This window comes from Dasypus novemcinctus, chromosome 23 (assembly GCF_030445035.2).
Source record: "Dasypus novemcinctus isolate mDasNov1 chromosome 23, mDasNov1.1.hap2, whole genome shotgun sequence".
Classification (NCBI taxonomy): Eukaryota; Metazoa; Chordata; class Mammalia; order Cingulata; family Dasypodidae; genus Dasypus; species Dasypus novemcinctus.
Genome location: NC_080695.1, coordinates 38,611,827 through 38,626,332, shown reverse-complemented (window position 1 = coordinate 38,626,332; position 14,506 = coordinate 38,611,827). Strand labels below are relative to the sequence as shown.

The 14,506-nt window shown below is 44.2% G+C and overlaps 1 protein-coding gene across 1 annotated transcript in view; it reads left to right on the top strand.

The window, feature by feature from the left end:
• HS3ST2 (heparan sulfate-glucosamine 3-sulfotransferase 2) overlaps positions 1 to 14,506 on the top strand; it is a 107,513-nt gene that overhangs the window by 58,054 nt on the left and 34,953 nt on the right. The gene's annotated exons all lie outside the window — the stretch shown is intronic.

Sequence of the window (14,506 nt, the reverse complement as noted above, 5' to 3'; positions counted from 1 at the left end):
TAGATACCCAAAGAGCCAGCAGCAAAGCAGACACTCTGAGATGAAAATTTCTGAACTTGGCTTGTAAATCTGCTCTCTACACAGAAGTGGGACTATCTTGTGATTTGTCAACTGAGCATTAGGATGTCAAATGGCAGCTCTGGAGATAAACTCAAGTAAAAGACTATTTAATAATCCACCCTTCACTTCTCATATCGATCCTAAAGATGATTATTCCAGACTTTTTTCTGGAGATAAGTTCCCCCTTAAACTCATTCTGATTGTCATTGTCATTTACCCTGAGTTTTATCTCTTATACCAGATATAGCAAATGCTGCTCTTGGGCAATATTTTGGCCAGAGAATTTTAGTTTGGCTTACATTGTATTTTGGGAAAAAAAATATTCTATTAGGTTCCAACTTAAAAATCAAAACACACCAAAAAAAAAAAATAACATGTTTGGCTAACCTTGAAAAATGGGAAAATTAGGCAACATTCTACTTGAACTTGTTAACTGTGAGCTGGGATCAAGAAGTGACCTCCTCTTTAGATGGTGCAAGTGTCTTAGAGTTTACCACCAGACCCACCCAGCCCCCTTCACTCATTTTGTTGCCTTCCTCACCCCTGTAGGTACCTGAACTGGCAATCCTATCCTATACTTCTGGGCAGTGAACTGCCCTACTGGGGCAGTAGGTTGAAATATATACCCCAGAAAAACAGGTTCTATATCTTAATCCATTCCTGTATGTGTGAACTCATTATAAATAGAAGCTTTTGAAGATGTAATTTTTAGTTTAGGTATAGCCAGCTGAATGAGTTGGGCTGTAATTCATGAGATCATGACCCAAGCTCGAAAACTGTTCCCTCAACTTCCAATGAGTAGAAAATCCAGAAAGTGAGCATTATACCCCCACACCCCATCTCCAAGTTCTCAGACTTGCCAAGAGTTTGTTCCTTGGTGACTGCACTGACAAGCCTTCCAGTGAGACCAGTACGCTGCTATACTCAAACATGGTTCACAGCGATATCCATGTGAGTCCCAACTCATGCTTTCCTGCGTGGCCTGACTTGAACATCTTGGTTCAGGCCCATCCAGCTGTTTGTCTGTGTCTCTTGAATGCCAAAGTCTGCTGAAGCCATATGTAGTCTGGAAAAGGGCATTATTCTCTGTGAACATCATGGCCGAGGACTGGCAGAGGCATCTGGTGGGGCTGGGACCTGTCACCGTCGACAATTACTGGGACCTGGTGTATCTCCAGCCTGTGGGAAGCTTAATCAGCTGAACCAACGACAGATCTGCTTGCTGGCTCTTCTCAGATTTCTGGATCCCACATCCCTTAGCCACTAGTACCAAAAGGGAGGGTCAAAGAAAAAAAATCCACTGGGCAGTGTTAAACAAGCAAGGATGACTTTATTCAGGAGCTACTATAACAGAGGAAAGAGAACTCAACTCCATAGAAACAAAGGACAGTCAGCTTTCTAAGAGCTGGGTGTGGCTTGAAGGAAAAGCCTTGGCAGATAGTAAGGGTCGGGATGGTCACTGGAATACGTGAGGGATTAATCGAGGTTGACATTCGGACCACTTGGTTCAGAATGTTTTCCTATACAGTATTAGGTCACCCAAAATCTGTGGAGTCTGTCAGGGCTGGGAAAGAAGATGAGGAGATAATGATCCATGTAGTTAGAAGCGTCTCAAACACCTGAGTAGCAGAATGGTTGGGATAAAAGAGAGAGGAGAGGGAGATCTGGAGCAAAATTGATATCTGGAATAATTTCCTTTCTTTCTTTTTTTTCCCTTGCAGTCCAAGTTGTTGTCTGCAGTCCCACAACTGCAAGATTAGCTTCAAGATAGTCAGGATGGCCAGTACAAAGAGTGGCAGCTTGGTCAAGAGAAAGAAAAACAGCATTGGTCAGGGGCTAGTGCTCAGAGTCCGCAAATCCCCAGATGAGAATGACCAGGATTTAAACCCCAAGAACACCTGTCCCAACCTGTAGAGCCAGAGCCATCTGTCTGGCTACAGGGAGCTGGGGCGATGCCAAGGGCAGGACTCGGCCCTGCAGTTGTGGGTGTGTGGAGTCTGAGGGTCAATATCAAACCAGGTACAGGAAAGGGTCCTGGGGGCTGAGGCTGCAGAAACTTGCCCTAATGGGGCAATGTAATGGCAGCGGATTTGACTGAGTGCTTAGTATGTACAGGGAATAATGCTAAGCACAGATCCTGCAAAGTCAGTGTTATTATCCTTGCTGTTGTAAAGAAACAGGCAGTGATGTGTGCTGGCTCATCCAACGGTAAGTGGAATGGATGCTGTTCAAGCCCCTGGTGGGTTCTATGACTCCGGGGCCCTTGCCCTGGATCACTACACTCAGACGCCAAAGATGGGGAGAATGTAGCTTCCACCAGAGGTTGGTGGGGGTCTAGGAAAGATGAAAGCAGAAAGAGGGGGGCGAGTAAATCTGAAAAGGGTAGACTCTTGCTATGGTGTGAGGTAAGAAACAAAACAAAATGTAGGTACTATGGCCAGGAGATTTAGAATGAAGCTGGGAGTCCATTCAGGAGGTTGCTCTTACATACGTCTCAGTCAGAGATCACAAACTGCCTAGGTCTGCAAAACCAAAAGCAACGATGTTTCTGAGGACATCTGGATGCCATGAATCAACTACAAGATAAAGAAAACAATGAACTGTCTAACTTGAAGGACACTTGGAAAGCCCCAAATATCTACCAATCATAATTCTTTATAAACAACTTATGTAATCTTCTTTTTCTTGAAAAAAAACAAGAAGACCGTTGCTTAGAAAAACCAAGATGGGACATAGTTTGGGCTGCTACCTGCATTTCTACTCCCTGAATTGCAAGTCTAAGACCCCAAACAAACGTTTTTGTTGCCTTGAAGCTCAGTGTGTAATTTCTCAGTCAACAGGTGGACCTTCACATGAATTAGATCCTCTGAAAGGGGCAGGGACCCTGGAGGTTGGGTGGAGTATTTAGGTGTGTCTCTGGGAGTAAAATGCAGCCTCTGTGGAGCACATGGTCTTTCCAACAACACCCCCACTTGGGACCCAATTACAGATTCTCCTGGGGATACCTAGAGCCCAGGTCCTCTGCCTGAGCTTCATTCATTGATTTCTGCCTTCATCAACATCCAAGACTTTACATAGTGGTGAATGCTGGAGAGGGCAGAAGGCAATGAATACTATGGCATCCCTTTCTTCCCCTCCCATGTTCAGACCCAATTGAGAAATGAGTCAAGAACCAGACAGATGGAGATCAAAATGTCAGCTCTATTACTGATGAAGGTGGTTAGAGAACATGACTTCAGTTCTGTCATCAAAAGAGCTCATCCTTCTGCTGAACTAGATTGACTGACCTGAGCACGTGTTCTGAATCCACATGGAAAGCACCCAGAAGCTTGAGTTTGAGACTCTCCCAGACCTTGTCCTATTTGTCTCTTCTTTTGGCTTCTTCTGATTTGTATCCTTTTTTTTTTTTTTTGGTATTATAAAACTATAATGGTAAGTATAGTACTTTCCTGAGTTCTGTGAGCTGTTTTAGGAAATTCTCAAAACTGAGGGGGTGATGGGAACCCCCAAATTGGTAACCAGTTGCTCAAATGTGCAGGAGGCCTGGGTCCCTGAACTTGCAGCAGATTTCTGAGTGAGGACAGTCTCCTAGAGGATTTCCCTTCATTCCGTAGAGTCTGGCCTAGTGCCAGGTACTTAGGGTCAGAATTATATTGTAGTCGACAGCAGAGGTGTCTGAAGTCATCACAGGCAATGTGCCGGGCATTGTGGATTGAGGAACAGTAAGGCTGCCCATGCCCTCAGGATGCTTGTCTAAGCAAATAACAGCAGCACAGTGATGCAACACTAAGGTATATGCAAGACACAGGTAGTGGAGGGGCGTGAGGGGTGAACTCTCGCATAGAGGGATAGCAAGTAGCTTCTCAGAGGAGGTGAGGCTGACACTGACTTTTAAAGATAAACAGGAGTTTACCCAGAACACAATGCTGGGAAGGGTATTCTGGGCAGAAATTCATGAAATGACATTAAGTACTTAGGGGAACCAAAAATACTGAAGTATTTCCAAAGTGAAGGGTGCACGAAGAGGAGTGGTTAAGAGATTATAGCAAGTACCACATTGTGAAAGGGCTGCGGGCACTGGGTAAGGATGTTTAGAATTTATTGTATAAATTATGTTTCTTAAGCTTCTATCATTTATATGTATCCCCTTTATGACTTTTGTATGATTTACTTGCTTTTTTTCCTCACCCTTTTTTCCTAAAAATTTTAGAAACTAAATTTTTAATCCCTGCAGTAAATAGAAAATTGTTATCATTTTTCATAGCAATAAATACAGCAAAAACAAAATGATGTTCATTCAGTTCTGGTTAGAATTGTTGTCTGTTGGAGGCTGAGAACCTAAGCCCTGCTCTCTCTTTGTTAAAAATGGAGACTAATATGTTAGAGAGACATTAGAAAGATGCTAACAACAAACTGGAACTTGTCCTTGACTAAGCAGAAGAGGTTTGGAGAGGGATTAACTTCTCGGTCTGTGATTCAGTGTTAAGTAATGCTGGGCCCATAGACCTCCCAAAGTCATCCTACCCAGTAGGAGACCCTATGAGTCATGGGGAACCACTGAAGGATATTTAGACGGAGCTCGACATGATCCTACTAACATTTTAGGAAGTTGGCATTGAGCAACAGTGGAATGACTGGATGACCAGAAGTACATTCAGGACAATCAACACTATTTCATATAATAGTGATGAGGCTCTAAACTAAGGGAGAGGTAGTGGGAGTGGGATAAGGTGACAGATTAAAAAAATATTTAGAAGATAAATTGACAGGACTTGGTGACCAGTTGATGAAGGGGCTGAGAGAAGGGGGGCTCTAGGATGCCTCTTGTTTTCTAGTTTGGTTAAATGAGGTGTTGGTGGAGCCATACACAAAGCAAAGGAATGCAAGAAAGAGGGAGAAAGAGAAAGAGGAAGGAGAACTAAAAAGGAGGCTTAGGAAATGGCAATGTTATTGGCAATGACATCCAGGTGAGATGAATGCTAAGCAGAAATGCTGAGGTCACTCGGGACAAGCATGCAAGGGAAGAAGGACCTGGGGAACTACAACATTCATGAAATTGGAAAAGGAAGTTCCAGTGAGAAGATGGAGAACAAACGGTGAGAGAAGTAGAAAATGGAGATTTGCATGTCAAAGCAGGAAAGACCCTCAAGAAGGAAAGGTGAACAATTTCAAATGCAGCAGCAAGCCTAGTAAGATAAGACTTAGGAGTCTGTTAGATGAGATAACTGACATCTCTGCAAAGAAAATGAAGTATAGCAGGTACAGAAGTTAGGTGGCTATGGATTGAGTGTGAGTGGATTGAGATGGTGAATCATGAGATAGCTTCTAGCCCTTGAATAAATGGGCTCCACATTGCATCCATTGGTCCATCCATTCACTCATTCAATATTTACTGAATATCTACTATGTAGCAGGCACTGGTCTAGGCACCAAAGAATCACATTATAAAATAGCCAAAAATCCCTGCCTTCACAGAATTTACATTTCAGGGGAGAAGTGGGAAGCAGATAATACACCAAAGAAATAAAGTAAATTATAGAGTGCTCTACTACAAGGTGCTAAGTGTTACAGAGGAACAATTAAATAAGGACTGATGATAAGGCATCCTGGGGAAGGGGTTGTTGTGATTTTAGATAGGGTGGTCCAGGGAGATCGTTCTCCCAGTGAAGGTGCCATTTGAGCCCAGACTTGAAGAAGGTGAGGAAGGAAGTATGTGGGTATCTGAGGAAAGACTGCTCCAGTCAGAGGAAAGAGCAAATACAAAACCCTTGGGTGGGAGTGTGCCTGGCACGTTCAGCTGCAAAACAGCCACTGAGGCTGGAGTGGTTGAGGAAGGGGGAAATGGTTGGAAATGAAGTAAGAAAAGGAGAAGGGTGCAATACTACTGCAATACTGTATTCTCCTGGCATTTTCCCAAAGCCCTATCAATACATTCCTAAAAGAGTCTAAGGGGGAGAAAAGTGAAAAATTCAGTGGGCTTCCTTGTGCTCTGTTTTTACGAGTTCATAGCCAGCACCAGGACTGTCTACACAGACAGCCTGAGCTCTGACTAAAACTCAACATCCGTATTTTGTCATCACCAACATCAGGTCTCTGGCTATCCAGTGTCAAACCCGGGCTCTGTTTTCTAAGCAAATAACAGTTTGAATCTCTCTTTGTATTCCAATGGGATCCACCCAGACTTTCAATATCCTGTAGACTGCCTCAGGGGCCTTCTCATATACCTAATGTCCTGCAGGGTGGAACTGCTGCTGTCTGGGGAGGTCTCTTATTCTTTGAACTGTTACCAAGTTCTGGGAGGAGAAAGTAATTGAGCTTCTCTTGTGGAAAACGGTCTTGTCACATGTCCTGCTTGTCATCCACCATGTCCTTGGAAGGATGAGGGCAAATGACAGTTGGAAAGTAGGTGGATAGAGCCCAGTTGAGAATTTACCCCAGAGACCTGACATTGAGTGCACATAGCCCTAGTGAATTGGCCCCATTTTACATGAGATTAACTGTGTCCGAGGTGAGGCGAGGGAAGGAGAAGGAGCTCAGAGCTAATGAGCTGAGTTTGTGGCAGCATTAGTGCGGCTGCACACCCAGCAGGCATTGCCATCCATCAGTCTGTCAGCCTCTCTGGGGGCCACTGGAGTGTAAATTAATCTGGAGGTTGCAACTCTACTGCCAAATTCTTCCTCCAAATATGTTTGTGTCTGAAATATTTCCCAGGGCTCCCAGAGGGGGAGATGCAGTCACTTCCTCCTTCTGGCACCAAGGTATGGGGATTTTCCATGGCCATGCACCCAGAGAGAGATCTGGGGTCTTTGGCCTGGAAGGGAGACCATGATTGTCAACCACTGCTGGGTAAGACAGGGAGAAAGAGTACAAGAGGACAAGACCGCTTCCCAAAACTCAACAAAGCCTACAGCCCAGCCTCTGGAGCCGGTTCAGAAAATTCTCCTAATCTAGGTATTAGGGTGTCATCGAATTATAACTGGATTTTGTCTAAGTTCTTGACTATGCTGCAGAAATGAATTTCAAGAGCATGTAGGATTATTTAGGCCAGTAATTTATTAAGGTAGGGAGAGAAGAGAAATGGGAGAAAATAACAGATCATGGATTCCAGGTAGAGAGGAAGGGGCTGAAGCATGATGAAGTGGGCTGATTTACAGAGTACATTTTTCCATTATAGATTATAAATGCCCAGGTTTTACTTGCATGGCCATCATGGCAGGGGAAAAATGGCGAGAATAGGGTGCAGAAGCAGGAACAGGCACATGGACCGGCACCAGGACAGGCACCAGGGCAGGGAGAAGGCAAGAGAGCAAGAGAGAGCAAGAAGTCTTTGGCTTGCTCTTTAAACCATTAACTATTCCACCCCTTTGCTAATGACACAGGAGGAGTCCCAGCGGTGTGCTGTTTTGATTGATTACCCCACCTATCAATCCAATGATAAGGCCCCTGGAGAATATCCAGGGCTTCTCCTGGCTTCTGGAGGAAATCTTGTTCTGAAGGGCAGAATCTCGTGAGGGTCTTCCAGCAGCCATCTTGGGGATACCGAATGACGACTTCTTGCCAGGTTTCAGATCTGTCTGATTCCCTATCTAGCTTGTTTCAGAATGGCATGAGAAAAAGCTAAAATTTATGAAGTCTCCTATCTTTGCTTTCTTTCATATAAATGTGTAGAAAAATCTTTGATGTCAGAAACTATAGATGACATCTGTTGGTTATGCATTATCAACCTCTACTCCTCTCTTTCCCTGGTACCAGAATCCTGATCTCCCTTCAGGGAACCTCTTTTGTACCAAGTGGTCCTGGCAAAAGAGTGTATAAGAGCTCACCCCTTCCACCAAGGTGGGCACATGACCTGGGCTGGCCAATTAGGATTTATTCAGGGATGGCATATGACTCAAACTGGGCAATCAAAATCTCCCTAAGATTTGATATATGGATTTTGGTATTAAAAGGTTTCTATTCCTTTGGAATCTCAAACTGTGAGGAATATGTATGTCCCAGTTGCCAATGGACTTCTTTGCCAATCACATGGAGGAAATTGTCTACAAAGTGAAGTCAACATACTGAGAACAGCAGAGTTAAGTAGTGGAAAGAGAAAGCACTAAGGAATAATGACACCATTTGAGCCCCTGAATCTGGATGGGCCTAAAACTAGATTAATCTATTAATTTATTAATTTATTGTCACTATATGTGGCAATAAATTCCCTTGTTTAAATTAATTTGAGCTGAGTTTCTATCACTTGCAACCATGGGACATACACAGTTCAAATACTATTTCTGCCATTTACTAGTTCTATGATTTTGGGAAAGAATGTGCTCTATTTAAACTTACGTTTCTCATTTGCAAAATAGGCAGAATGATAGCACCTATGAGGACTAAATGAGAACACTTGTTAATGCTCTTGGAGCATTTTCTGATGTTAATAGGTGCCCAGTGAAATGCTGGTTTCCCTGCCTTCCTTGATGCATGGGGAGACGAGAGAACACTCTAGCCCATGGTGGTGCAGACACTGGCACTCTCAGGAGGAGGTACAGTAGAATCCACATGATCACCACGAGCTCCAAGGGTTGCTCTTGGATCCTGTCTGTGGCTCTTTCTTCCTCCTTCCCCATTTCCCCTCAGCCACAAGCCCCTTCCATGCTCCAAAGGGCAACAGAATGCACCTCTGGCCATGTAGGCATCATGGAAGGTTGATAGAAAGGAGGACTTGCAGGAAGCAGATAGGAATAGAAGCACATGGGTCAATGTAGGTACCCACAACCTCTGAGAGAATCCTGGCTTCTCTCCAAACCCAGGACAGAAAAGTTTCCAGTGACTTGGAGAATCTGGAGAAGACCCTTCAGAACATCTAAAAACCTTGTTCCATGCTTAATTTAATTGCCAACAAGATAAGTGAGGATAAAAAGTATGGGTCCCTGTCTCACCTCTTCTCCCAATATCTTCTCCTGTGTCTGGCATGTAATAGGTACTTAAAATACATTTGGTAAAAGAAAGAAGAAATGCCAGTGGCTTCAGCACAGAGGTTGCAAACTGACAACCGATGGGCTGTAGCATCAGGAGATACATATTATTTGGTCCTTGTCATGTTTTTTTTTGTAATGGTTGGTGCAGTTAAAAAACACTTGCCAACATTTTTTTAAAAGATTTATTTATTTATTTCTCTCCCCTCCCCACCCCAACCCACCCCCGGTTGTCTGTTCTCTGTGTCTATTTGCTGCGTCTTGTTTCTTTGTCCGCTTCTGTTGTTGTCAGCGGCATGGGAATCTGTGTCTCTTTTTGTTGCGTCATCTTTTTGTGTCAGCTCTCCATGTGTGCAGCGCCATTCCTGTGCAGCCTGCACTTTCTTTCGCGCTGGGCGGCTCTCCTTAGGGGGTGCACTCCTTGCGCGTGGGGCTCCCCTACGCAGGGGACACCCCTGCGTGGCACGGCACTCCTTGCGCGCATCAGCACTGCCTATGGGCCAACTCCACACGGGTCAAGGAGGCCCTGGGTTTGAACTGCGGACCTCCCATGTGGTAGGCGGATGCCCTAACCACTGGGCCAAGTCCGCCGCCTGCCAACATTTTATAATTGAGAAACTTCACATGAAAATATGTATTTCTGAATTTGCTTTTTAAAAAATAGCATAGGTGGGATTTCCAAGGAGAGTCTTGGGATTCAGCGAGGGAGAAGGCGAACTTAGCTGTAGTACAATTTGCAGACCATAGCAACATTCCTGCTATTCATATGCGCCATTTGGGGGCAAATTCAGATCACTTTATAGTACTTGTAGAAGATTATAAACCGCAAACAGACACCAATTCCTGATCACATTGACCATTCATGCCTCCTGCTCTGAGTCACAGAATGAAAGAAAGGGATACTAAAGATGCTCGGGAGGGTCCCACCAGCCTACTTGTGTCTGGCAGCTGCTGTGCCGCTGTGAACCTGAGGATTCAACACCCGTTAAGAGAGAGTCAGACAAACTGGAGAGGCCAGAGAGGAGAGGAAAATAAAAGAAGTGGGTCCAACAAGCAAGCGTTACAGGAATAGGGGCTATTTTGCCAGGACAAGAGCATTCTAAGACAGAAGCATTTGAAAAGCTAGTACATGGAAGTGGAATTAGGTCTGTGCTGTGTACGATGGATAGAAAGTTCAGGGAATCACAATTAGCACCATCAAAACATGAAGTGAGTATTGGAAGTCACTAGAGGTGACTGAAATAACTACTCGACTGGTACTTTTTTTTTTTTCTCACTTGGGGATAAAATATTAGATGATGGTTGAACTGTATACTTCTCTTCTGTTGAGGTTTGTGGTTAGCAATTAATCATACCACTCCACACTTCCTGGTTCTAAACTAAATCAAGAAATTAGTGCAGGAGAAAATTAACATGTAATTTCTGTTTGTATTCCTGGTCAAGCTAGATTGAAGAATTCAGCTTGAAGCTGAGGCCATAGTCAGGCTTTCTACAACTCTATCTACCAGTCCTTAAACCTGATTTTTGGACCAGCCTTCAGGAAAAGTAGGGTCACCCAGCAGAGAAGATCTTAACCTGCTTCAACCTCATTTGGACCTAGTAGACAAAGAGTAAGAGAGGAGTGGCTTCTGTACCTCCTCTAGAAACCAGAATAGGTAGGACCTGCCTCAACTGGGATTAGGGCTCTTGTTCCAAGCAAGACACTGAGATAAAGGGAGAGAAAAACACAGAGTCAAGAAATAAAGCGTGGGTCATGTTTTACCCAAATTTCACCATATAGATCTTAATTATGGCATCTAACATTTATTGAGTACTTATTATGTATCAGGGACCTTAATGAATATATTTTCTCATTTAATCCTTGCAACAACCCTATGAAACATTTTTCGTATTGTCAGTTTTATAGATAAGGAAACCAAGGAACACAGAGGATAAGTAACTTATCTAAGGACAAGTAAGAGGCTGAGCTAAGATTCAAACTCAAGTCCATCTGACTCAAAACCAGAGCTCCTGCCAAGATAGAAGGAAAAGCAGAAGTTTCATTCCCAATAGTGGCCCAAGATGGTGCAAGTGTTTCCTGGACTCCCTGCAGCCTCTGGGCACAGCACACCTCAGTGGAAGGAACTGTGCATCTCATATCTTCTCCCAGAACCTAGGGTGGGTCTTGGAGTATTACTGTCCAGTGCAGGCTCTGTGGCAACCATGGGTTCCGGGTCAGACAGAGCTGGGTGACTTCGGATCACTTATTTAATTTCTGTTCGAGATACAATTCCAGATACAATTGTATCTGTCAAATGTATTCCTTGTGAAAAGTTAGGCAGGATCTGATCCCACCCAAGCATGTACCCTAACCCTGACTACAGCTAAACCTTCAGTTCTGAACCCACTGTTTTCACTCCTTTAGGACACGCCATCCCCCCACCCCATTTCTGCCTCTTTTATTTAAGGTTTTGAGAGACGTGCCTTGGGCAGAGGAAAGCCTTCTCCATCATTGTTCCCCTAAGCCACCAAAGCAGGGGAATCCCCCAGATACCAAACCAATGAAGAAGACCCCAGGAAGAACAGAAGGTTTGAACTTGGGGCTCTTGCCCTGAAATCCCACTGTCTACTAGACTGGCACCACTATAGAACCCTGTAGATTTCATTTTGTCCAAGATTTTTTACCAGGGATTCTCCTCTTTCCTCCCTAGAGGCCCAGCCTCAAAGGGCTGAGTCAGGAGGAAATGAGGCCTTGGAGTAAAACGCCAAGTAGAAGGTCTGGCACACAGCGGCCAGCTCAGCACCTCCGGTCACAGGGAATCAGAGATTTCAGTGGACCACCTCGGGCCCAGTCCAGTCCCCTCAGCCTATCTCTAAGGCTCAGACCATCAGAAATCAGCCTTCCTCTCTCGTCTCATGCATGGGGGCCCAACTGCTTCACACCCCGACAGTGCTTAAGGGTGCATCACCCACAAGGGGTGAAGATAAATACAGATTATCTTTCCAAGCCAAACAGCCTTGAAGGCTCATTTTCTTCTCCCCCAAAAGCCTCTCTAGACAGCAGCAGAGTCTACTTTATAGCCCAAGTTTAGCTGCAAATTAAACTCAAAGCAGCACATTTATGAATATGAGGCACCAAGTTTCCCTGCAATGCATAACCAAAGTAACAGATGCTTTAGAGCAATAAACAAATTGAAATATAGCTTTCCTTTTTTCTCTCTGATACTAATAGGCAGGAGACCTTCCTTGGGAAGTACAGGTTGGGGAGGGGTGCTGTAAGGTAACAGGGAGATCACATCACTCCATTGGATGCAGAGCCTGGATGATCCACCTCTGGACATACACACTTGGCCCAAACCCTGGACAATAGGATTCTTTGTAGGAAGCCCAGGGCCACTGCCAGGTTTGTGTAAAACAGACAAAGGCATGCCCTCTCAGTAATCCCAACTGCATGGGTGATAGCTTGGCACACTGAATGAACACTGGATTTCACCCCCAGTCTCTTGGCTGGACATCTTTGGGCAGGAAACCATTTGCACAACTGTCAGTAGTGGTCCTGATACAAATACTTTTACACTGACCAAAAAGTGGCCTCTCTTTCAGAGTCAGCAAAACCTGAAGAATTTAAGAAAGGAGACATTTGCTCCACTTTCTTTCACAGATTTATACCTCACGTTTTTCAGGTGTTACTGTGGCATTGATTCCACCTTTTGATTAGAGTCCCTAATGTTTTTCAGTGCATTTTTATGTGTGCCTTGTAAAAATTCCCATTCCCTGCAAAGGTCTTTGCAAACCTTCCATCCCACTTTAGGTTCCTACCCTGTCCTTTCCCTGCTCTTCAACAGGTGACCTTGCTCCCTCCAATTCTTCCGTTTCCCACCTGCCCATTTACAAATTTGCATGCACCTCTAGCACATGCTGTCAAAGCTCTGTCTGGATCACACTGAAGGTGTAACTCAATAGAAGTATGCTTGGCCCATGGAAGAAAAGCCAAATACTAGAAAGTGAAAACCCCTGGAAAGAAGCCTCAACTAATATGCCTTGGTAGATAAATAATCCAACGTTCTCATTCCTTGGTAGGAACAGTTCTGCGGTGTACTCCACGCTGCCTCTCAGAGTTCCCTAGTGAGACTGAGCTCCAGCTGCCCACAGTGGTAACTGTTTTGATGTGTTGATTTTTTTTCTGTCCCTGTCTCCCTTCCCCACTCTCTGGTGTTTCCTAAGATCAAATACATTTCTTTTATTAAAATCCTTGTCTCAGGGTCTACTTCTGGGGAAACTCAAAAGTAGGCCCTACCTAAATCCATTTCTGACCACCTTCTCATTAACTGGCCTGTGCTCTTAGACCCATCTCTTGCTAAGACTGCCATGATCTCATAAATAAAGTCCCACTTTAAATATGCCCTAGATGTCCCAAGTGCTGCTCAAACTCAATCACCAAAACCTGAACTGAGAAGCAGATGTGGCTCAAGCATTTGGGTGCCTGCCTACCACATGGGAGGTCCTGGGTTCAGTTCCTGGTGCCTCCTGCAGAAGATGAGAAAGACAGCATAACGGCATAATGGGCTTGCATGGTAAGCCGACACAACAAGATGATGCAAAAAGAGATACAAAGAAGAAATACAAGGAGAGACACAACAAAGCAGGGAGTGGACATGGCTCAGCGACTGAGCACCTCTCTCCCACTGGGTTCGGTTCCCAGTACCTCCTAAAGAGAAGAATAGCAGACACAGTGCTCACAGTGAATGGACACAGAGAGCAGACAGTGAGCACAATGAGGTGGGGGTGGGGGGAGAAATAAATAAAATAAATCTAAAAAAAAAAAACTTAAACAAACCTCTTAAACTGATTATCTCCTCCTGTTCCTCATTCCATGTATCCCCTCATATTCCCTACTTTGGTAAGTGCCCATTTCCATCCCTTAGCCATTTAAACCAGAAACATGAGACTCACCCTAGACATCCACATACACATCTAACCCTCCCTCTCTAATCACGTGGTAGTGTCAAACCTTCTTTAGTCCTGTTGTATTACAAAGCTTCCAAACATGTCTTCTTATTTTCAATTATCTGCTCCATCCACTCTCCACCATACTGCCACTAGCGGTTGCACTTTGGAGGTCATTGAATCATATTCACACTGTACATATGATTTCTTGGATTTAATGGTGTTTTAAAATCATTAGATGCCAACATTTAAATTGGAAACATTCACATTAAAAAAACAAATTTCCATATTTAAACCAGCAGAGCAGCTATTCCTGGAACTGAGGAATAGCTGTCTAATTAAGGTAGAGTACATGGCTTCCAGTTCCCCAGGAACCAATTCAAGGGGCTTCACTCATTTATATCACCTATTACACATGGTAGGCATTTGAGTTTGTAGCCCCTGTTCTAAAATATGAGTTTATCATGTTACCGCCGTGCAGTAAATTCTACAATGGCTACTTGTCAGAAACCAGATAAAGATCAGACTTCTAAGGATGTCCTAAAGCTTACCTGATCCCT